The sequence below is a fragment of the Cupressus sempervirens genome, chromosome 2 (assembly GCF_028749045.1).
Source record: "Cupressus sempervirens isolate cs-2001-9-10 chromosome 2, ASM2874904v1, whole genome shotgun sequence".
In the NCBI taxonomy this organism is placed as follows: domain Eukaryota; kingdom Viridiplantae; phylum Streptophyta; class Pinopsida; order Cupressales; family Cupressaceae; genus Cupressus; species Cupressus sempervirens.
In genome coordinates, this window is record NC_143119.1 from 12,233,955 (window position 1) to 12,260,120 (window position 26,166).

The following is a 26,166-nucleotide window of genomic DNA, read 5'->3' on the forward strand; positions in this document are numbered from 1 at the left end:
ATATGAAGAGAACAATCACTTGTACAAAGAAGAATTTCCATGAAGACAAAACGATGTCAGTTACAAATGACATCATGAATATGAGTCTCGACAAGCCCCTTAAGAGGACCTTCAACATTACTATTTCTATCACTTGAACACATTTATATGTAGATATTGTAAAAAGTCTACTGCCCATAGAAAATCTGAAGCTCTTTTTATAATTGACAACAATTTGAGTTCTTTCTTTAGGTCATGCAAACGCATAAAAGAGAGGAAGTGCCCTGCATGTTCGATTTCCCACATCCATATCAAAGATGTTCATTACCCATAAAATTACAGTGTTACTCGAGTGCTCAAAAACCCAACACACCGTGTGTGCATACGTCCCCAATGCGAGTAAGTCATGCACCCGAGTGCGACACGAGGATGCGCTCGGAGGGGTGCGCGCAAGGTGTGGCTGACATGTTGACTAAAAGGTCAAACAAAAAAAAAATTGCAATTGTTTTTAACTATTTCTTTTAGCAAGGGAACCCTAATTTGGTGTGCGTCCCATGAGGTCTATTTCATTTTTTATATTCATATTTGAACAATGAATTTTGAATCTTTCATCTTTGTCATTTAATAAATTGATAGTCAATGGTTGACTTACATGGTACTATGTGTGGTTTATATTTTTCATTTATCATTATCATTATTATCATTATGTTTAAGAGTTTTAGCATTTGACTAAGTTCAAAGGTCATTGGTAAAGGTTATGAAGTTTCAAATTTTAAGTTTGAACTTATGATTTGTGAATCGCATTTCAATTTTCTATATTCAACTATATTTGGTATGTTATATTGAAGTATCATTTCATAATTAGCATTTTCAGTCTATATATATATATATATACACTATGCAACCCCCCCCTTCTCTCCTCTCCCTCCACACCCCCGCCATCCCCAAATTGAGGCCCTTTTTTTCCGTGCACCCGAAACTTGTCTCGACGTCCCCCAACAACCCCATGCTGGTGTAACACTGTAAAAATCCCTGTGAGATTTTACTTCATCTTATTGAAACAAGCCATCATGATTTCTTCACAATACTTGTTTCCTTGAATCATTATAATCTCATCTCTAGCATCAACATATTTTGAATTTTGGACTCTAGGTAAAATCCTAATATGAGCCTTGATCTCATCCTTCATTTGTTGGATAATCTTTCAGCCCTTTCCCATGACACAGACCACTTGGATATTCGAAACAATCGTGTGAGTAATTACATCATTGGAATCTTTCTCAACTTTTGCAATCTTGGTATGAACTCTAAGCAAAGCATCATGTGCAAGTGACCTCTCAATGGTCTCTTAAAAAGATCGAATGTTCGTCTCCCTCTACTGGTGCAAAAATAAGTATGGCCCTTTCCTCACATCCTTGTATTATTACTTTCTCACTTATTTGAACCCCTATCTCACATCATATTAGAGATATAATACTTCCTCATTTCTTATAATGCCCCATCTCATTTCTTATAATCCTTGTAACATTACTTTCTCACTTATTTGAACCCCTATCTCACATCGTATTAGAGATATAATACTTCCTCATTTCTTATAATGCCCCTAGCCTATACCTCAAGGTACAAAATTGTTTTCTACATAATATTTTATATATCAGATCATTATCTGCGTCAAATAATAATCACTGTAGAGCACTCTCTCAAGTCAAATATCCTTGATATGATATAAAATGATGAAGATGAATAATGCCCACTAAGCCTTTTCAATAATAGGACAGTCAACAAGCTACAAACAGTGCAAAGTCATTTAAACACAATGCCAATTAATCATACAAGAGTCACTTTATCATACCATCTCGAGCATAAAGGACACAAACATGGCCTTAAATAACACGTTCACTATCAATTCATTAGGCAGTGATGGTTGAGATAAAGAAGAGCACTTCGGACAATAGTCGTAACAACCTATCGAGAAAAGAGAAATCACAGATAGTAGGAAACACATACAAAAAAATTTCTCACAACTATCATGAGCAAGAACAATCACATTAGATCTTAGACGCTCTCCTTTATTGTTGTTATTGACTTGGCTCTGATACCATGTTAATATTTTTCCCAGAAAATAAAAATAAAGAACAATTAATGGAATAAAATAAAGAACAATTAATGGAATAACTAAATAGGTAAAAATGGCACGAGATTATCTAGGGAAGACCCTTCCACTTGAAGGGGAAAACCCAACAACAACAGCAAAATATTTCTTTTATTGATAATAAAAATGTTCAAGTACAATGCTTTTCCCTTGAGGCTATCCATTTTCACACAAAGTAATCACACAAATATATAGAATTGAGAGACTCAACCGAAAGTCTCTTCAATTTCCAAAAAGCAAGTCTCTTCATATTTCCAAGCGCATGCCTCTTTGCATGGCACTTCTCTACATGTAATATTATCTTCGTTATTGTTATAAGTATCATCTTCAACTAAAGATGACCATAATGGTCATATTTCTAATTCATTAAAACTAAGATAAAGATCTCTATCGTAGCTAGAATCTTTAACACATTAGCGGTTCAAAATTTAACCATTGTTATATTGACACGATGGTCATTATGGAACAACAAATAAATATTATAGCCTTTGGCATTAAATCATCGGTGATACAACTTCGAATACAACTAATCACTCAAATTCATGGTGAGAAAGACTATGTATCTAATTGACATAGTCGATATCAGTTACTGCTGCCAAACATTTGAACATAATCAATGAATTGACCAACCAGTCGATTAGATCTTCAATGTGTGGTTGGCACAACAATCATAATCAATAATATATAAAACACGATTAAGAATATATAGTAACAAATCATCATATAATAACAAATCATCAAAATTAAGCCTAAATGACCATTAACTAAGGTTCTAAAAGAACGGGCTAAATATAACAAGAACCTATGATATTAAAAATAATCTAATACCCTCCCTTAGTGGTGTCCTACTATCAACTACCCTAGAAAAGACAATGTCCGGTAGTTACAAATGCTAGTGAGATCCTACCTCAATCCATAGTAGATCAACAACCAAATGTGGCAAGAAAAAAATGGAAAACGTGGTCCCCTTATTTGAAATGATGTGCAACAAGAGATTAAAGCCACTGATTTCTGCTCACCCTCCCAATACCAGCAAACTGATAACCAGAAATCATCACAAGATAACAATCTAATGTTGGACAATTGAAGTATCCTTCCTTGAAATATGAAACCAATTTTTGTAACCCTCCAAATCTTACAAATGAGCAAGATGCCCCTGAATAAACTACAAGATACTATGCTTTGACGATTACAAAGCATCATATTTTCAAAAAAACAATAAAAATCATAATAACACGAGAACGCATCCCTACCTTTTTACCCGACGCACCCGAGACAAGGACCAACCTGGGACTGGGGTGACAATGTTCCTACGTCCCCAATGGTGCCACCATTTGATTGACATCTCCTCGGGGATGGGGAGATAGAAAGAAGTCGCCTGAATCTTCTAGAGGACGATTGAGTGTGCCCTATCCAACCGAAAAAAAATAAACAAAACATGTTTTAATATTCTATTGGGCGTATTGAATATCTTATCATGTTTCTCAATATAATCATCTCGATGATGAGATACTCATACTTTTGACATCTATGACTTTTATTATTTAATATTTATATAATAGAAGTTAGAACTCTTTCATTTGCTCATTTGAGCATTTAGAATTTTGATATTTATTGTTCAAAGTTCTACTTTCATGTTCAATATTCAACACTCAAGTATTTTAATTTTATTATTTTAGTAAATTAGTATTTTACATCTTTGTCTTATATTGTTATACAATTTTCATAATTAGCATTTCATCATATGTATAGTATATACTATATACCCCCCGCCACCGTCCCCAAATTGAGGCCCCTTTTTCTCCCTGTCCCAGAAACTTGTGCCCCTGTCTGAAATTTTTACAGGAAAAAAAAATGAAAACCCATCAAATAATTTTTGAGGAAAAAAATGTTAAAACCCTCCCATAATATGAATTGATTTCAAGGCATAGGAGACAACCTTGTCATTTGAATATAGAGTCATCAAGGCCTTTCGCTGAGACCATTGTTGTAAAGGGTGCAGATCTATTGACCTTTTCTTGCAATCTTTCTTTATGTGACCAAACTTGTGACAATAATCGCACTAAACACTCTTCTTCTTTGATGATGTGGAAGGTTCATCTGACCCTTTTTGCTAGGTAGACTAAGGTGAACTTGTATACTATCAAAGGCTTTCCCTAAGAAGGCCACATATTCAAATGATGAGGAGCTTAAATGACTACCAAACTATTGCTTCCATGTATCCTATTGCAAAAGCTTGTTGTAGACATCAAAGAATGTCAGAGCAACACTAATAGAAGTGATATGGAGCATCTTTATGAAGTGCTCGTAGGATAATCGACAACAAAGAATGTTAGAGCAACACTAATAGAAATGGGTGTTGCTTAGAAAAATAAGCAAATGTATAAGCAACACTCATTTGTGAAAAACTAAAGCAAGGAGTATAATCTTATAAGCTATACTTAAAAAGAAGTCTCTTGCAATTGAAATTACTCCAAACCCTAAGAGATTGTCTAAGGGAACAACATAGAGACTAAGTAAATATCATTTCCAAATGCAGTACAAGAATAAAAAGAAATACGAAATTGTTGTAGCAGAAGATATAGGTAAAAGGGTTAATGTTTTCATCTAAGTAGACCATCTTGATGGATGCCAAAGATCTCTTATCAAGGCCAAGAAGGTCAAAGTCCCATTCTTGGTCTTAGATTGGACAACCTGAGAAACCTACTACATTTCCAATAACATTCTTACTATGAAAGATGCAGGTAAGAGAGTTAAAGTTGCAATCTAAGTAGACCACCTTGATGGATGCCAAAGTTCTACTTTCAAGGCCAAGAGGGTCAAACTCTGTCTCTTAGGATTAGGTTGGACAAACTAAGAACTCCACTACATTCTCCCACACCATTCTTGCCATAAGAGATCTAGGTAAGAGGGTTAAGGTTGACATATAAGCAAACCACCTGGATGGATGTCAACGCTCTACTATCAATTCCAACAGGGTCAAGGTCCCACTCTTGGGCTAAATTTGGACAACCATTCTAACCATAAGAGATGTAGATAAGAAGGTTAAGGTTGTCATCTAAGTTGACCACCTTGATGGATGTCAATGGCCTTCGAATAAAGACCAAGGAAAAAGTTATATTTTTAAGCTTAGGTTGGACAAACTAAGAACTTTGCTAAAATATCCATAGCAGTCTTACCCTGAGAGATGTAGGTAAGAGTGTTAAGACTATCATTAAAGTAGACCACTTTGCTAATCCTACCACCAAAGCAAAGAGGATCAATAACTCGCTCTTGGGTTTAGATTGGACAAATTTAGAGCACCATTATAATCTCCCTACCCTTACTTCAATGATGAGCTAGTCACATTTTTCGATAGGGGATAGATAAGGAAGAAAGCCAAGCATCTTGTTAAGTAGCCACCTCACATTGAAGATAGTGGAGCCAAAATTCTGCTCTTGGGCTATGTATGGGATTGTCTTCCACTAACTTATCATGACAGAATCTCTAAATTACGTAAGAATGATAATAACATAGGAAATTGTATTTTTTGAATATATATACAAATAGATAGATATGTATGTGTATCCACAAATATATACACACACATATAGATATATATATATATATATATATATATATATATATATATATATATATATATATATATATATATATATATATATATATATATATATATATATATATATATATATATATATATATATATATATAGATAGATAGATATGTAGTGTGTTCATTTTGTGGTTGCAAGGTTCATGGTTAAAAGCATAACGATGTAAATCTTGCAAATCATTTCCCTAATATGGGCTTATGTGCAAATTGTAAATTGTAGGGCTTAAGAAGGAATCTAAATAAGCTTGCATTGGGTATATATTTTGTGTGCTTTGTGTCTTTATGCATTCATGCGCATACTATATGTACGATTCCTGTCTTCATATATGCAAGTGCATGCTTTGTGTTCACATTGTGTATGTTAAATGTTTGGCTCCGTATTCTTAGCAAATTAGAATATTAACTTAGACTTGATCAAGAAATATGAATTTTAAAATGAGAACAACCTATTGTGAGAACATTAGTCAATTCAGTTTAAAATCGCAAACCTTTCAAGTTATAAATCTATGCTAATGGATTTCAAATTTGCAAGTTGAGATAATATCAAACTAGTACAGCATGTCGTGAATTACAAAATAAATCTCCATGATTATTCGATCATTTCTTGAAGGCACATAATTTGGGAAAGGGGGATTATCATGTTCTCATTTCGAAACTGGATTCAATTAAAATAAATAAACAAACAAACATTATAGTTATTTGTAGCATAGTTCCCTCCCATGAAGGGTATCAATCAATCTTATTAGATTTCCACAATCCATTAGAATATAATTTTTGCTTCTAGATTTGATTGTGTCAATTTTTTTAGCATCAAACTAGTATAGATAATCAGTTTTTGATGCTTAAAAAACTAACACAATCAAATCCAGAAGAAAAAATTATATTATAGTTATTATTATAATCATAGTTCTCAGTTCGCAACATCCTGGCCTAGATTCAAAGGTGGATGCACGATGATGCGGATGCACTGACAGATACTCATAGGAAGCACATCCTAGGCATCTAAATGTCTTGGATGTGCTTCCTGTGGGAGTCCACAAGGCATCTGTGAGCTTTCAAACACCTCCATTGACCTAATGTAAAAAGCAATGTTTTTTTGGATAAAAATACAACTTAACGCACATTAAACATGTGCTAAATAACATTTTTTATTTGGATTTGGATTACTAAATCTTGAATCTTGATTGATGAACATTGAATCGTGAACTAACTTTTAATTTTGTAATTGTAATGATTTTCTGATGTGCATTGGAATCGTGAACATATACATATATGATATGGCTTATTAAGTTATTAGTTATTTCAATTTAAATATATGTGAACTATAGAATATCTTGATCAATGGTGAAGCATTATACTATAAAATGATTTAATTTTGTATGCATTTCTTACAATTTTTTTGCATACATACATGTATGCATATAAACCACATCCAAAAAATATGACACAGAATACGCATCCCCACACTTGATTCTATCACTCGCACCCAAATCAACAACTAGATTATAATAAATAAATAAGAATATGAAAAGGTATATAATAATAATAAATTTAAATATAAATTTTCTTTTAAAATGATAATAAGATATATTACAGTACAACTAAAGGTTTGATATCTCCAAACATGATAAAATAGAAGCACAAAGATAATCACTAAAGATCAATTATGGATGGTTAACTGCGACGGTTATAAAATCAACATTATCAGCACAAAAATCTTATTGTAAGATAAAGACAACAAGATCTTATTGTAAGAAAAAACCATCAATGTTAGATACAGCAACTATGGCACACTTGATTAGTCAAGAGAGCAATTCACCATGGATCAGTAAATAACTATAAGTATTTTGATTCTTCATTAATGAGATATTCAGAAAACTGTAGATAGTGTTCAAATTCAAGGGAGCGATTAGAACAAATATTATACGTAGAGATGACATTAAACATATATCCAAGTATCTAACTTCGACCACTTGCCAAATGCGCCCTATTATTCATCATGAGCCCAAATCACAAACTCATACTCTCCTTATGGCAGTGAACAAATGCCCCAGTTTTCAAGCCTTCAAGTGTCTATTTGACCTTTTTTCGAAGCCAAAACCAAACGCACTGTGTTATTTTTTGACATGTTTGTTTGCAGGCAATTTCATGAAGGCAACTTTGATGGTCAATATCTTTTGACCCAAGTGTCATCATGAGATGAAATCTGACTGGGTATAAGAATGTGGAACAAAGAAATCGTATGTCTAATTTCAGGACTCAGTCAGGTGCTTTGGTCAATTTATAAAGCCAACCTATAGGCCTTCTTGTCAATAAATCATAGTTTGCAAAAACAAGGTAAACGAGTTCCAAATGATTAATTAGCAGTTGTTTTTTATCCAGACCGAACCTAGTTTGTTCAGGGAGTCAAGTCAATGGTTTCGAAGGACTGGGTGTTTCAATTTGAAAAAAAAATTGCCGGACCCACTTTGGGGCCCGACTGACTTCACCAGATTGGTAAAGCATTGGGAAACTGACTATTTCAAAAGGGGGTCATAATTGTGTTGATTACTATGATGTCGTAGTACACATATATCATCATTTTCTTCCAAATGGATGAAAAGTGAAGTGTTATATGACATGACTAGCACCTCTAGTCAGATGTTTGATGAAAGGTTGTCGTCAGTTACAAAGGATGAGCTGGAGCCAATTAAGCCCTAGGAAAAGTTTCTTATGTTCAAGTTCATTGTATTTTTGACATGGTGGCAGGGTGTTGCAATTGCAGTTCTCTATTCCTTGGGCATTTCCAATGATGCTTTAGCACAAGGTCTGCAATCCAAGGCAAGTGTTCAAGACTTTGTTATATGTATAGAGCTTGTGTCAATCGTGAAACCTATGATTTTTGTTGATTGTAAAATCCTACGAGACTGCTGTGAGGCTTTTGCTATGTACTATTTTGGGAAATGTCTTATAGCTTTCTTGGGTGGAGAGGAAAGAACTGTTGATTTCATGAAAAGGTAGGGTTGGTCAAATGCCAAAACACCTCTGTTAGAACCTTCCTCTAAAAAAGGACTTGTGAAGCATCCTTTCCCACTAAATTTTTTAAGCCATGGAAGCTTGGACAATGGTTTTTCTAGGTTGTTAAATTTGGTATTGTTCAGTATGTGATAATAAACACTTTTTCTGTGCTCTTAGTAGTGGTTCTTAAAACATCAGGGGTAAACTGTGAAGGAGAGTTCAAGGTAAATTGTGGGTATCCTTACTCGGCAGTTGTACTCAACTTCAGTCAATCATGGGCATTGTACTGTCTGGTCCAATTTTACACCTAGATTTCTAAGCAGACTTCTTTATCCTTCATCTCTATCTCCTCCAAATGGCACGTCTTGGAAAGGAACCACGTGGCACAACACATATAGATAGGCACTATGCAATTCAAGTTCATAACTGCGTCTGCTCTTCCACAAAGCAGCTATGTAGGGCTCAATCATAGATAGAGTAGAGGGCCAATCTATAGCCTCAACTTACCCACAGTTTTAATACCACATTGGGGATGAGATGGCTTAGTGAGATAGTTAAATGCCTTGACACCAACATCATAATGTCTTAAGAGATGCGTAAAGGCAAGAACTGCTCATGCATGGAGGGGCCCACCGTGGTTTGTTGAACAACAAAGTCGGTGAAATTTTGACCAATCAAGCATAAGGGAAGGTGCCACATGGTGCACGATGGAGGAGAAGAGAGAAAGACTTTAGATCCTATGATATATCATAAGATCGCAAGGAAAAGGATTTTAAGCATAAGACAATATGATTGGTCGTCTGTTTCGAAGGAGAAAGAAATGGGAGTTGAGATGTTACGAGGAGGTCGACATGAGTTCATAAAGAGAAAAATTTAGAGCTAAGATGTGATGAGATTTTTGGGTGGTAGGGAGCTTGAGAAGATAAAGTTGAGATGATACGGGGATTGTATGGTCGGAAGAAAAGAAAATGAGGCTTACAATCTTACAAAAATCAAAAGATCAGGAGATTGAAATTAGAAACTAAAGATCTTACGCTTGAAGAGGTAGGTCCCACTCGGGTGGCATTTGACTAGTGGGAGGACGACAAGTGGTGCCTGAGGATTGGAGAGATAAGGATAGAAAATAAAATAAAAGTAAAATCAAATGTTTCTCCACTCTGTATGCTCACATGAAAGTTGAAGATTTAAATAAAGTTGACATAATATATAGTTCAAACTATATAGATCATTTTAATTTTTCAATTTAAATGTCTTGTTCATGCCTTGGGTCAGATTTTTCAGATGCATACTAGGGACACCATTTCAATCAGAAATATGGAGTATAATATACCATCGGAACCAGAAGAAGCTGAATTTTCCATTTCTGTAGTTAGAATTTGCACACGTCTTTAGTAGCAAAAGTTATAAGCAGTTTTATAATTCTAGGGCATTCTCAGCAATAACGAGGATTTGATGTTTTAGATGGAATAAAATCATATTTAGATGAGATCAGATGCACTGAACGACCACCAAGAATGAAATAAATGTTTTAGGGGCAGATATAGAGATCAGGGCTTTCCCGACAAGAGGCAATTGAGGATTTTCATGATTGAGGGTAGTAGAAGGCAAACAAAGTTAAATTGAAAGCTTCTGCACATTTTGATGCATATCTGATATTCCATGAAAGAGGGGTTTTCTCATTATTTTAAGAAAATATTTCAAACATTCTATAACAATTGTGATCAGATTTGATTGTCGATTGAAGAGAGAAGTTCTACAGCAGGACAAGGAAGAGTTTCATATGGACACTTGGCAGTATTAGATCAAATTTGGGAGTTTCTTCCTCTCTATATATTTCTCTTCTTTTCTCATTGTAAAGGTTCCAGATCTTGGACATTTTTCACTATTGTGATACCACAAGGATGGTTCTAGTTTGGTTGAAATTTCTTCCATGATTGTGAATCCACTATTCTCATTATTCTTCTTTGTTATGAACAACATTATAGTTCGTTTTGAGCATTTTAGATGATGCAGTCATCTATTGTGTATCATCTAAGTCTTTTACATACATTTGATGTATTAGTTTCAAGGAAATGAATACAAAGCTTTATCGAAAGTTTCAATTTGAACCTTCTCTCGTCTTTGTGGGTTTTTTTTTTTTTTTGTGATATATGTACAAGGTGCATATTGTCTAGTTGTAGTGTAGTTTTGAAGTTGTATGTCAATGTATATTTTGATGTTGGGTCAAGGACTTGAGTAAATTGTTTGATATGCATTGGCAGAATTGCAGGGATCATAAAAGGATCTAATAAGTACGAATTTCATTTTGAAGATAGATGTCTATTTGCAAGGTGAATGGACAGATCAAATATCTAAGTATATGAGTATATTTTGGGTATCCATGTGTATGTTCTGATTTAGTTTATGCCTAATGGCTAGGGGACTCATCAGCTTGGAGATTACATGTTTTTGTTGTTCATACTTTGGTCTTGCTGATAATCAACATCATTAATCAATTATCTTTTCCCTTTATGTTTAGGAGCTGAAAAGAGTTACCTTCATTTATTTTATCAAGTTCATGAGCCCTGTTATTAGCTATTTCATGTCCATGAATGTTTTCATAAACATAGAAGATTCATGGTTTTTATCTATTTTGTATAGATTCAAATGTATGCTTTGGAAAATTGGTACCGTATAAAAAGAATCTATAGGTTCACCGACCTAGGTCTTGCAGAGCCTAAAGGAGTATATAGCCTTATAGTTAGCCCTGGTGTCTGAATAGGTACATTGAACATGGGAATTAGCTGCCCCTAGGTGTATTTGTTCTCATCATTGTATTATTAAAAAATTGTTAAGTCAGGAGCCAACACGTGTGAAGACATGAAGACCGACTAAGCACTGATTTATGAATGTGCGAGGTATACGGAAAAATCTTATATTGCGCAGTTAAGTGTAAGTGATATGAGATCCATGTGCAAGTTGTATGTATGTGAACTATTGTATAGAGAGCTTGAAAGATATGTGAGCCTTATGTGATGCGAGATTTGATGTCTGATCAGAGGAAGTGCAAGTTACAACAATAAACAAGTATTTTATGTATACCTACTCTTGTGAAGAACTAAATTGTATTATTGCATGTTAGGGGAGTGGGCTCTTCTTGCATACACTGTATTTGTTCTACCAAATCCTAACAAGGTTGAAGAAACTCCTAAGAGGGTTGAGGCTTCTAACAAGGTCTAGTCCTCTAACAAGGACTCGAGACACTACATGTACTTCATAGACTCCTAACAAGGTCAATATCCTTAATCGGATCCTATTGTTTAGTGAATCATCTTGTGGGTATCATCCTTGTATGCACCCTAAAACGGTCACCTAGACTATGGGCCCCCATTTATCAATTTATCAATTGCCTGAATCAATGCCTTGCAGTATTTTATCAAATCATTTTCCTTGATCTAATCTTAATTAATTCAATTATTTCAATATTTCCTAAGGTTTGATCATTTTATCCTCAGTCTTATTTAATTAAAAGAAAACTTCTCTTTTAATTAAATAAAATATTCACATTTAATTAAAAGAAAAATTATCTTTTAATTAAATAAAATAATCCCCTTTTAATTAAAAGAAAATCTCTCTTTTAATTAAATAAATAAAATCCTCACTTAAATCTTTATTTGTGATGAAAAAAAGGAAATAAAATCAACATAGAGATCAAAAGGGAAAATTTGAACCTAATTGGCTTTAGACCTTACATCATTACAACTTTTGGGTTAGGTTTATTTACTGTCTAAAGCAAAGGGAGAGCAACTCCCTGATCCTATCAATGTCTTGCACCTAAAGATGTTCTATCCATGATGCACGTTCTATCTCGGGGCATCTTTTGTACATACTTATTGATCCTAAAAAAAAAATGATATATTGTCCAAAACTCTAAAAATCAGAAAATGTCCTTAAAAAATGATCATCTTAGTGAAAACCTAGCAATAGGGCGCTTTAATGTGCCTCCAAAAAAAATTATATATTCCAAAAAAAACTAAATAATTTTATTTTTTTTAATTGCAAAAATTCCTAAAAAAAAGAAGAAAATAATAATAAAATCCAAGTGGTGAAAACTTGGAAATGAGCACTACTTGAGGCCTTTGCACCCCTATTTCTTAGCGCATGTCCTCGACACTTAGCCTTTCTCCATCATGCCTTGTCCTTGTTGCCTTGGTTTGGAATCAGTCTTGGTCTTTGTCTAGGGAGCATAATTGTGTTAGCTTTGGTCTCTTGGATGTGTTAGTCTTGAGGACACCTTACAAACGGTGTTTTTTTCAACACCACATCAACTGTATTTTTCAATACAACCCCTAACATCGAGTGTTTATCAACACTTATTGGTTTGGCCTTACCCAGTTTTGTCATGTCATCTTACCTACTTGCAAGCATTCGATCATTATCCTCGAAACTCATTACCAGTCAACACACTTAAATTTTCATACACATACTTACTGCTTGAGCTATGTCATGATCTTTTCTTTGTGTGCTAATTGTTATTGATTTTCATTGAGTGTCCTTGTCTAATAAGACTCTTAGGTATGCATAGCTGGAGGACTTGAGGCATGGGGCATGTTTTTATTTTCTTTCTGCTTGTGGGTGTGGTCTTCAAACTCTAGAGTGTCTCTTGTCATCCCCTTGAAACACTTAGGAGATTTGAGGCATCATCCTTGACTGTTTTTGGCACAGTTGTTCTTATAGTCATCCTAGCATCTGTGCCTTGATGCGAGCATGGTTTTGTTATATTAAATTGGGTAAGCCAACATCGAAGTTATCTTGACCTTTATATTTTTTATGCTTATATTAGAATCTTTCCACTTTCCAATCCGATATATAAAACATTCATATCTTCATAGTTGCACTCGTGACTAGTGATGATTGCGTGATTTTCTAGTGTCTGTTAATAATGGCCCAATGATGAAAATAAGTCTTTTAACATTCTCTAATGAATGATGAACACAAAATCCTATGTTACAATTTCTCTATTGCAAGTACACTTTTGCATTTTCACGTAACTTGAATTCTTAGATATCATGTTAATTTGCATTTTTAGGTTGCATTATGAGTTTGAGAGGGTTTTCCTTCATCTTTCTTGTGGACTTTTAATCAAGTGTGTTCATGTTTGATCTTCATTTCCTTATCTTCTTTCGTGATCTTAATCAAAATTTTCTATCTTAAACAGTTGTTTGATTTTGGGGCATTCTATTTCTTAAGGAAAATTCTCTTTCTTCTTGCCATTTCTTTCCACCTCTTCCAAACTTCTATCTTCCATTCGCTTTCACCCCACTTCTTTTCTTCTAATTCAGGTTTGGGGCATAAGATTATATATTGGAAAACTTAATAACTAATTGGGAAGCAATGCATTAGGCTAAGAAGAGCAAGCAGAATGTGGCTAAGGTATTGCTTGATTTTGAAAAAGCCTACGATAGAATTAAATGGCCTTTTGTTATTGGGATGCTACAAGCTTTTGGATTTCCTGAGTTTTTTTGCAAATGGATAAAGGTGTTGTTCAAGGACTCTTCAACTGTCATAGATGTGAATGGCAATCTTTCCAATCCTATTCCTCTCGGGAGATCAATTAGGCAAGGTTGTCCCATTGCCCCTACCCTTTTTGTGATTGTTGTTGATGCTTTATTCTATTTGCTCAGAGATCCCTCCCTTGGTCCTCCTATGAAAGGTCTCCTCCTCCCTAACAATGATACTCTACTTAGTTTTCAGTTTGCCGATGATACTTCTCTGTTCTTGGAACTTGAGGAACTGAATTTTTGTAACACCTTGGATAGACTTGAATTCTCTTGTTTAGCCTCAGGTGCCAAAATAGATGCTCATAAATCCTTAGTTTTAGGTTGTTCTGACTCTACTCTCAATTGGGTTTAGTCAATGTCTTGGCAATGGAAAGGCCCTAATGAGATTGTCAGATACCTCGGTATCCCTTTTGTTGTTAATCCTTCTACTAAAGCCATTTAGGAGAGGTTCTTTGATAAAAATCAAGAGAAACATGTTAAATGACAGACTCACCTTCTTTAGCGGGAAGAGTACAAGTCGTGCAGAGAGTTTTGGCATCACATCATCTTTACTTTGCTTCTACTTGGATAATGACTAATCAATAGGACAAAATTGAAAAAAAATTGAGAGATATCCTATGGTCTGATGCAATGGGAAATAAAAAGAGACACTGCGTGAATTGCCAGTGGTGTTGTAAACCCAAGCAATTTGGTGGTTTGGGTTTGAAGGATCTAAAAATCATGCTATTGCTCTTGCCTCTAAGTGGATTCTTAAGGCCATTTATGGTAATGAACCTTGGAAAGTTCTTATCAGAAATAACATTCAATGCTGTATCATTTCCAAAGCTAAAAGTTGGATGAACATTCCATCTTGTGATTTATGAACCTTTTGTACCTTGGTTTTCATTGTTTTTACTGCTTTTGGTACTTTATTTTTGTTGGTGTGCATCTCTGAGTCTCCTTTTTCTTTCGTGAGTGTTGTTTGTCTGTCGTTTGGGCTTCTCTAATAATTTTTTGGTAATCTTTCCCTTCCCTGCCATTATCTGTCCACCCTGGATCACTCGTGAGTAACTTAAGGAAGGCAATCATGTTTGAAGGTGGAGGAGAGATGTCTAAGGATATGATGAAAGTTGATGAGGTTTTAAACAGCACCCATGACCAAGATAAGCAAAAGGAAGTGCCTAAGAAATTTTCGTATAAGGAAGTGATGGAGGAGTCTTTAACCTCTTGCCCCTCCTCTGCTTTCTTTTCTAGCAAGATTGATAGGAGCACTTTGGATGGAATTCAAAGTGACCAAGCCACAGCCAATGGAGATAGACTTGGGGATAGAGGCAACTCTACCTCTAGTGTCGGTGGAGAAAAGGAGGAAGGTAAGATCCCGCCCCATGAACTAAAAACCCTTTCTCTCTTGCCAAATGAGGATATGGTAAGAGCTATTAAAATAGAAAAATCTCAGTTAAAACATGTTTCAGTTTTCTTTGCATGCTTAGATAAAGGTTTTTTGCCCTCTCGCAAGTTTTTGATGAATGGGTAAATTTGGTATTCATGTTACTTTCTGTAGAATGGTTCAAAGAGGGCTTTTTGTTGTATTTGTCAAGACTTATAGTATGCAAGAAAGAATACAAAGCAAGAAATTTTGAAATGTGGGTAAATCTCTATTCAAAGCCTTCCCATGATCGCCCTCCGAGGATAGATAAGCCTATAGAAATTGATAAAAACAAACTTTCTGATGCTGTCCTAGAAAAGGAATCTGATACTATTGTCAATCCCCTTTATGATACAAAGTCAACTCCTACAAATGATCCCATTCCTAGTTCTAAGATCATCCCAAGTGGTCCTTCTCAGTTAAAATCCATTATTTATCCAAAAGATAGTGATGTTGTGCCTTTGGTTAAAACCCCCATCAAACTTAATGCTCAGCAACTTGCTCTTAATTCTCTAGTTGAGAGGGCAGAGCTGGTTAAGAATGCTAATCACACCTTGACTGATAAGAATATGTAGTTGAATGGGTCGAATTCTCTGAGGATGGAAATCTCTCTAGATATAAATAGAACTGAGTCCCCTTTTTGTTGAAGTCACCAACAAAAGGAACAAGAAAAGAAAGAGCAATGATAATCAGATACTAACCAATTCTAATGGTTCTAAAATTAAATAGGGAGATATCACTAATTGTTTTAACAGATTGTATAACAATGGTAAGAACAGCCCTAAAAATCATGGACATGATCAATGTCCATAGCTGGAATGTTGGAGGGTTGGAGATGAATAATAGGAAATACATTGTCAGAAGATGCAGCAATAAACTTATACAAAAAGATTTTATTTGTTTACAAGAAAATTGAAGTTGTTGGTTTTCAAGCCCACACTATTTTAAAAATGCTTTGGGATCATGCTATTGCATTCTACTCCAACCATGAAAGAGGAAGGGGGGCAGTTGCTATTCTTGTGCGGCCTAATTGGGTGGAATATATAGTGAATAGAGGTGTTTCTCCTTGTCATAGGGCTTTGTGGATTGTATTTTGTAAGATGGTTAGAGCTTTAGATTGTGTACCTTCTATGCACCTAATGACTATAGAGACCAAGTTGAATTGTGGGAATGGGCTTCAAACAACTTGCCTAACACCAAGTGGATTTTTATTGGTGACTTTAATATGGTGTAACATAGGGAGGATAAAACTAGAGGTAACTCTTTCAATTGGAAAGGTAATGAATTATTCTTCTGGAATAAATTTAAGAGGAAATTTAATGTTCTAGATACTCTAGAAGATAGAAAAACAGAATTTTAGGATATATGGTATACTTGGTGCAATAATCAAAAGGGTTCTCAAAGGTTTTACTGTAGATTGGATAGAGTTTATGCAAATTCTGCTCTTCTTTGTTGTTTCTCCAATCCTAGGTACTCACCTATCACAGATACTCTAGCTTCTCTTTCTGACCATTCTCCTATCTCTCCAAAGATTGGATTGCAAGATGAAATTCCAGTTTCTAGGATTAAGGTTAACAAGCCATTTAAACTTAATCTTTCTCTCCTTAAAGATTAGAATACTGTTAGTACCCTCAGGCAGGTCACTGATATTGCTAAACTAGTTAGTGGTGATGTTTTACCAAGAGAAATGTGGGAAGGATTAGTTGATGTTTGGAAAGAGATTTTTCAGATTATTGGTAAAAAAAAGTATGGATTTAAATGCTGAAGAAACTAGGGCACAAACTAATCTTAACCAGGTTGAGAAAGACCTCCAAATAAGAATTCAAGATCTAGAATTAGAAGCTGATTTGATTAAGACTAAACACTTTTTGAGGAAGATCCAAAATTATAAGATTCAAGGGTAGAGAGCTAGATCCAAATTGAATTGGAATCTGGAAGGTGATAGGGGGTATAAATATTTCTTCAATATTATTAAGGAAAAGAACAAATGGTAGTTCATTGAACACATTAATTTTAATGTTGGAAAACCATCAAATCCAAAATTAATCTAGTCAGCCTTCTTTGAATATTATTCTTAGCTTCTTTCATCTAAGATGGTGGATGCTAATTATGAGGCACTTGATGAATGTTTGCAACTGATTCCCAAAAAAGTGTCAGAAGAAGATAGCAATAAATTAAGCAAAACTATTACTTTGGATGAATTAAATGGGCTATTACTTCTTTAGCCAATGATAAATCACCAGGATGTGATGGTCTTCCTATTGCATTCTATAAAACTAACATAGATTGGATTTCTAGTGATTTGTTAGCACTCTATGAAGACTCTTTCAATAGAGGATCCCTAACCAACAACATTAATAAAGGCATGATCAAATTGATCCCAAAGGTTGGTGATAGAGTTGAAGTTAAAAATTGGAGGCCAATAACATTATTGAACATCTCCTATAAGATTGTTGATATATTGTTGGCTAAAAGAATTGAGAATTTTCTCAATAGATTTATCTCAGTTACACAGACAGGTTTCATTAAAGGTAGGTATATACTAGAAAACTTAATAACTAATTTGGAAGCAATGCATTAGGCTAAGAAGAGCAAGCAGAATGTGGCTAAGGTATTGCTTGATTTTGAAAAAGCTTGTGATAGAATTAAATGGCCTTTTGTTATTGGGATGCTACAAGCTTTTGGATTTCCTGAGTTGTCTGTTCAAGGACTCTTCAACTGTCATAGATGTGAATGGCATTCTTTCCAATCCTATTCCTCTAGGGAGATCAATTAGGCAAGGTTGTCCCATTGCCCCTGCCCTTTTTGTGATTGTTGTTGATGCTTTATTCTATTTTCTTAGAGATCCTTCCCTTGGTCCTCCAATGAAAGGTCTCTTCCTTCCTAACAATGATACTCTACTTAGTTTTCAATTTGTCGATGATACTTCTCTGTTCTTGGAACTTGAGGAACTGAATTTTCGTAACACCTTGGATAGACTTGAATTCTTTTGTTTAGCCTCAGGTGCCAAAATAGATGCTAATAAATCTTTAGTTTTAGGTTGGTTTGACTCTCCTCCCAATTGGGTTTAGTTGATGTCTTGGCAATGGAAAGGCCCTAATGAGATTGTCAGATACCTCGGTATCCCTTTTGTTGTTAATCCTTCTACTAAAGCCATGTAGGAGTGGTTCTTTGATAAAAATCAAGAGAAACATGTTGAATGACAGACTCGCTATCTTTCTTTAGCGAGAAGAGTACAAGTTGTGCAGGGAGTTTTGGCATCACATCATCTTTACTTTGCTTCTACTTGGATAATGACTAATCAACAAGACAAAATTGAAAAAAAATTGAGAGATATCCTGTGGTCTAATGCAATAGGAAATAAAAAGAGACACTGTGTGAATTGGCAGTGGTGTTGTAAACCCAAGAAATTTGGTGGTTTGGGTTTGAAGAATCTAAAAAATCATGCTATTGCTCTTGCCTCTAAGTGGATTCTTAAGGCCATTTATGGTAAATGAACCTTGGAAAGTTCTTATCAAAAATAACATTCAATGCTCTATCATTTCCAAAGGTAAAAGTTGGATGAACATTCCATCTTGTGATTTTCTTTTTGGTGATTTCAAGATCAGGGTATTTGGTTCTAATGCTTTTACAACCCTCTGCAACGCTTGGACCTCTGGCACTTACACAAAGTTACTCAATAAAACACTGGAATGTATTAGGACTTTCATTAATTAGTAACTTAGTGATTGATAATTGGTTGGGTACTGGAGATAATGTAAAAATCCTCACCTGGTTATAGCAAAAATCAAACCCATTCTTCACACTACCTGGGTGTTGGGCATTTTGTTATGCGTTTGGCAAGTAAAACTTGTATACAATGTCAAGAGTACAACTTCGAAAGAACATAATGTAATTGAACTATTCCAAAACAATTATATCATTTATAAGATTTCAAAATAATTCAAACTTTGAGATTTGCGACAAACATATAGTTTTGAAATAACAAGCAACTCACTCCAAAGGAAAATCATCAAATATTACAGCTCACTAAATTTCCAGAATTTTACTCACTAATGGAACAAATAACTAGTTTTGTCAGTTTATTAATTTTGAGATGATGAACAACCTTGCCAATAATCTAAATACAACTCTAAACAGTAATTGGAACCTGTAATGAAGATTATGATGCAGCCCTCCCTCTAATAACCATTTGCAACTGCCTCCACCATTTGCAAACCATAGGAATACATAATTCCCTTCTGCCATAATGAATTCGGCTTTACACAACTCCCAGCAGTTGTCGTTTATTATATATGAGTCCAACTACCTCTCGCAACTTGGTCTGATCTCCCACACAACCAATCTTGAAACCTCAATCCAGTCTAATGTCATAGTAGCTTGCACACAACCATCCTATCTCAGACTTATCAATCTGCTATCCAAATACCCCAATTCGATGCTACAGAAACCAGTATTTAAGCTGTGACCCTTAGAAATGTCAAATGTTGCCTCCAATGTCCTTGTGTTTTTCAGAGATTGAGATTGTAGGTGTCACAAGTATATCCACCTAGCCTGTTATTGATTGGAAATGCAATTTGAATATGCCTCCAATGAAAGCAAAACAATAGTCCCTCAAGCAATTCAAATTCACAATTGTCATCACTCAGTATAAAGGAAGAACTCCTTTAATTTTCTCTACAACTCCGCCAGTAATACTTCTTTGCCACACAATAATTCCCAGCCACAGACTATTACAATAAGGGAGAATAAATGAATTGCCTGAATATATTGAAATCGCTATACATCAGCAATGACCTCAAACAATATTAAGAACTCAAAAAGCCTTATACAACAACAAGCGCACAAACTTCAAAATTTGGGAGGAAGCCATGAAGGCACGATAATCAAATATATAATCAAGCGTGTCTTTCCCAATGAAATGAGCTCTCATTTATAAGCTTTCATTGGCAAAAGTTTCCATAAAACTCCACTTAAGAAAACATGGAAGTTTCCAAAAAGAACTCAACACTAGAAACTTTCCAAATTGCTTTTTTGGAAATATCTCTTAAAGTCATTATTATAATAATAATGCAACTCAATGAATAATAAAAAAATCAAAGCTCATGCAATTATAACCTGATTAACGGCAGGTGACCACCACCTGCCAAGCCACCCATTGCAATGCCAAAAATAGAAACTACTAAAAATAGACTTACTAAAAATAGTAAATCCATAGCTAAGACCCCCAAAATGCCCTGTCAGCTCACGAGGGTCGCCATGATCAGCTAACCCTATCAACCACACAAATTGGACAAAAATGAGGACATTGCAAACCTCCCTCCCTAAGATTGCTTGTCCCCAAGCAATCCAAAAGCAAAATAAACGCACAATCCACCTAGATCCCAAAGGTAGAATTGCGTACTATCCCTATTGTGTACAAGCAACTCCTATAGCACTAACACCCAAATAACGGACATCAATGTCAGAATCATCTGAAAACTGAACTAAGGGGCTAATGAAGTCAACAACCTATCGAAACTCAACACAACTAAAATAACAACCCTATCCACACCCAAGTTCCCATCAAACTAATAATCACACCCAACTGCACTGTGGAGATTGTAACAGCCACAAGTACTTGAATCACCAACTCCAACCTCTGCCAAAATGTTTGGAGTGTATAGATACTGCAAGCAGTTGTCAATCCCATCTGCAAAAGAAGGTGCTAACCCATCCCATAATGGATGGTATCAAACTGGAGCCAACCCACACTGACATAAAACCAAATCCTCTACCTATGTGTCAAAAGAAAAATGATAAGCACTCCTCATAGTGTAATGCTGATAAAAACTCTCAATCTTTGTCAAGGGCTCATCATCATCAAACTAGGAATCAAAAGATGGCTACTTCGAACTATTGGTCGGGTAGGATCGTGGGAAACCCTCTCAGCAAATCCAAACTCAAAATCCCTGTGGGGAAGCATAGTAGACAAAGTCTCTACAATCTTTTCCACCAACCTCTGAATAGCATGAGAGCCTCAGATGAGAGTATCCTCAAACGCGGTATGAATTCTCCCTCACATTCAAAATCTCCAATAGATACTCCATTAAGGACTCTATGCAATAGAAATTATATGTGGAAGCATCCATCTACTCCCCTACAACCCATAGTTGATCCCTCTGAAAATGTGGCACTGTCAACTGTCCAATACTATCAGTTGTATGAGATGAAGAAATAGATTTGCTTCTAGCAGAAGAAAGAAAATCAACATGAGGGCCCAACTCCAACAATACTCTCACCTCATTTGTACCTATTGCACCAAATATCCTGGACAGATGTGTCAGCCACATCATCACGTCCATCATCCCCAACCATGGAAGTAAACTCACCACCAACCACAATATGCAACTAAACTAGATCTAGGGCTGGTGTGGTTCAAACATGCTCCAACTCCACAGTCACCTCATCCAATCGTAACTGTGACTCTTGAAGAGCCCACTGAGTACACTGAAGAGAGTCCACAGTCACCTCGCGAGCTTGGGTGAGCTCCACCACCTCCTCCTCTTTCTCTAACAATGTCTCATGATAGGTGCTACCCCACTCCAAAAGGTAATCTTGGTTAGCAACTAACTGATAGTAACTATCCTTCAAGATCCTGACAGCCTCTCGAAGTGCATGAACCTCTACTAGGGAAAGACTACAATCACCGTGCTCATCTGACATAGGAGCACCCCAACCAAAGGTAGCTAGCATCTGATGAATAGCATCATAATGCTCAAGAGCTGAAGAAATGTCACTATCACTCACCTTTAGCTGACAAATCATATGATACCTCTATAACCTCTAACTCTTATGCAAGCTCTTTGTTTCACTAACTGCACTATGATAGGAAACCGAATCTGAACTGCCCACCACAAGATCACTCATACGTGTGCTATCATCCTTGCACAACTCTATATTTGAGATACAACTACTATGTACCTCAACAAACTCCTCATCCGAAGAAATGGAAGCCCTCGCAGTATCAATCTCCTCGCATGTCTCAACTTCCACCTCAATAGTAAGATCCTCAGACCCATCCAAAAACTCCTCAGAGTCATCATCCAATATCTGACAAGGGGTGTCATACCCAGTACATCTCATAGCATCATCAAAAAAATCATCTAAGGTGTCTATACTATCTACATCCCCACCACTTGACAGAGCCTCAACTGTCGTCACCTGACTGCACACATGACTCTACGCCAGGTTGTGAATCAATAATGCTAGAGCATGAACCCACATCTACTGACTCCGTTGTAACATCCAAATCACCAACATCATAGCTAGGTGACTCCATACATGCATCAGCCCACATGAGGAAGCAATTGCCTCGTGCACCGGAGCAACACTATGATAGCTCACATACAAATCTCCAATAATAATCCCCTCCTCCAAAGAGTGTGAAGTATTAGTAGTAACAACAGCATCAACTGTCTCTACACTAACTATAGCAATAGCTCTGTTAGCCTCAACCTGTTGAAGCTCAATGCCACTATCCTCCACTGCCACTAACACAACATGTCCCTGTGAAATAAGCTCATCGTCAACAGTGTGGATAGGACTAGTAGGTGTCATACTAAATATAGGTACATCTGCATCATGGATACTTTTTGGAGATAACTCAAGCCTCCTTCTTGCCGACCTTCTAAAGGCGAAAACCATGTACCTCGCAGCTCTCTCAGTTGTCTCTGATTTGACACACTATCTGCCAACCTCTGCTGATGAAGCTTAAGTTTCTCCATACTCTCCCTCAAGGTATTTAATTTCCTGTTATCTTTCTCACTACTCCACTAGCTCTCGGAACTACTAGGCCTCCAATATCTATCCATAGCTGGAAAAAGCTAAAATGTTGGTCACTTTGCAAACAACAATAGATTTGAAATAAAAAATATTTCTCTATCCCACCGGATGGGAGGAAACTGCTCTAATACCACTGTAAAAGCCCTTACTTGGTTATATAAAAAATTAAACCCCATTCTTCACACTACCCGGGTGTTGGGCATTTTGTTAAACGCTTGGCAAGTACAACTTGTATACAATGTCAAGAGTCCTACTCTGAAAAAACATAATGTAATTGAACTTTTCCCAAACAATTATATCATTTATAAGATTTCAGAATAATCCAAACTTTGGGATTTGCGACAAATATATAGTTCTAAAATAACATGCAACTCACTCCAAATGAAATTCATGAAATATTATAGCTCACTGAAGTTCCAGAATTTTACTCACTAATGGAACAAATAACTAGTTTTGTCAGTTTATTAATTTTGAGATGATGAACAATTGCCAATAATTTGAATACAACTCTAAACAGTAATTGGAACCTCTAATGAAGATAATGATGCAGTCGTCCCCTCTAATGACCATTTGTAGCTGCCTCCACCATTTGCAAACCATAAGAATACATAATTCCCTTCAGTCGTAATGAATTCGGCTTCAACACAACTCCCAACAGTTGTCGTCTATTATATATGAGTCCAACTACCTCTCACGACTTGGTCTGACCTCCCACGCAACCAATCTTGAAACCTCAGTCCAATCTAGTGTCACACTAGCTTGCACACAGCCATCCTATCTCAAACTGATTGATCTGCTATCCAAATGCCCCAATTTGACGCTACAATAACCAACATTTAATCTGTGACCCTTAGAAATGTCAAACGCTACCTATTCCCTTGCATTTTTTAGAGATTGAGATCTTAGGTGTCACAGTTATATCCACCTAGCCTGGTATTGATTGGAAATGCAGTTTGAATATTCAACACCTCCAATGAAAGAAAAACAACAGTCCCTCAAGCACTTTGAATTCACAATTGTTGTCACTCGGTATGAAGAACTCCTTTAATTTTCTGTACAATTTAGCCAATAATACTTCTCTGCCACACAATAACTCCCAGCCACAAACTATTACAGTAAGGGAGAATAAATGAATAGCCTGAATATATTGAAATCACTATACATCGACAGTGACTTCAAACAATCTTTAGAACTCGGAAACCCTTATACAATAGCAAGGGCACAAACTTCAGAACTCAAGACAAAGCCACAAAGGCACAATAAACAAATATATAATCAAGCGTGTCTTTCCCAATGAAATGAGCTCTCATTTATAAACTTTTGTTGGCAAAAGTTTCCATAAAAATCCACTTTAAAAAACGTAGAAGTTTCCAAAAAGAACTCAACACTAAAAACTTTTCAACTTACTTTTTTGGAAATATCTCTTAAAGTCATTATTATAATAATGCAACTCAATGAATAATAAATAAATCAGAGCTCATGCAATTATAACCTGATTAATCGCAGGTGACGACCAACTGCACTGCCACCCACTGCACTACCAAAAATAGCAACTACTAAAAATAGTAAATCCATAACTAAGACCCCCAAAATGCCCTATCAGCTCACGAGGGTCGCCATAATGAGCTAACTTTATCAACTGCACAGACTGGCCAAAATCGAGGACATTACAGATGAACTTAGAGCTAGATATGGTATCCCACAAACTCAGAAAAAAACATATACATTAATTTGCAAGGGACTTGGTAGATGTAACTTCTCCAAGGCCATTGACTCAGACAGTTTTTTCACACACCTATTGTGGAAAGATGGAATAGTGCTTAAAGAAGTAATAGTAAAGCAGTTATACACTATGCTTGTGTTTGATCCTAAAAAAATTCAAAGAGTGATCCAAAGGTGGGGCTTGTGTTCTCCCTTTTATGAATGGTCTTTCTTTTTTCAATACTTGTGGCAGTCATCAAAAGTGGAACCCAAAATAGTTTGTTTATAAATGGCTTTTGTTGCTCAAAAAACTTGCTTTAGGATCTAATTTGGAGCCTTTAGGTCTTACCTCTAGCTGTTGTAAAGTTTTTGATGCAGTTGAGTCTTTTGAACATGTTTTCTTTCAATGTGATTTTGTTGTTATGATATGGTCAATCTTTTTGGGCAATCCTATCGTACAAAGCTCAAAGCTAGGTCTATCCTAGAGTGAAATTTTAGCTAGATATGTTGAATCTTTTGACTCTAAGCTTAATTCTTTTTGGTCTATTCTTACATGCGAAATTTTATGGTCCCTTTGGAAAGTGAGAAATGAAGAGGTTTTTCAGCAAAAGGATAGAGTACTTACTGAGTTTACTCGTAAACTCACACATTTTTCCATTATGTCTCAGGTTTCACTCTCTTTGAAAATCTCTATGGTTCAATTTATGACACTGGTCAGGGATGGTATGTTACTTATTCAAGGACATGATGAACCTGAATGACATAAAACAAATTGAAAGAATGAAAGAGAATCTGCACATTTCCACTAACACCCATCAATCTGCTTCACATGTTTCTTCTGGTGAAAAGGTTCAGCTAGTAAATGAATTTGTTCTAGTAGGATGGAATGATGAATTGTTTGATGCGGCTTTTCTACAAGCTCTGGATTCTAATGATGGATGGGGCCCAAATAA

The 26,166-nt window shown here is 35.7% G+C and overlaps 1 protein-coding gene across 2 annotated transcripts in view; it reads right to left on the reverse strand.

Moving 5' to 3' along the window:
• Positions 1 to 26,166, reverse strand: part of LOC149570835 (uncharacterized) — a 41,401-nt gene that overhangs the window by 8,156 nt on the left and 7,079 nt on the right. The window lies entirely within an intron of this gene.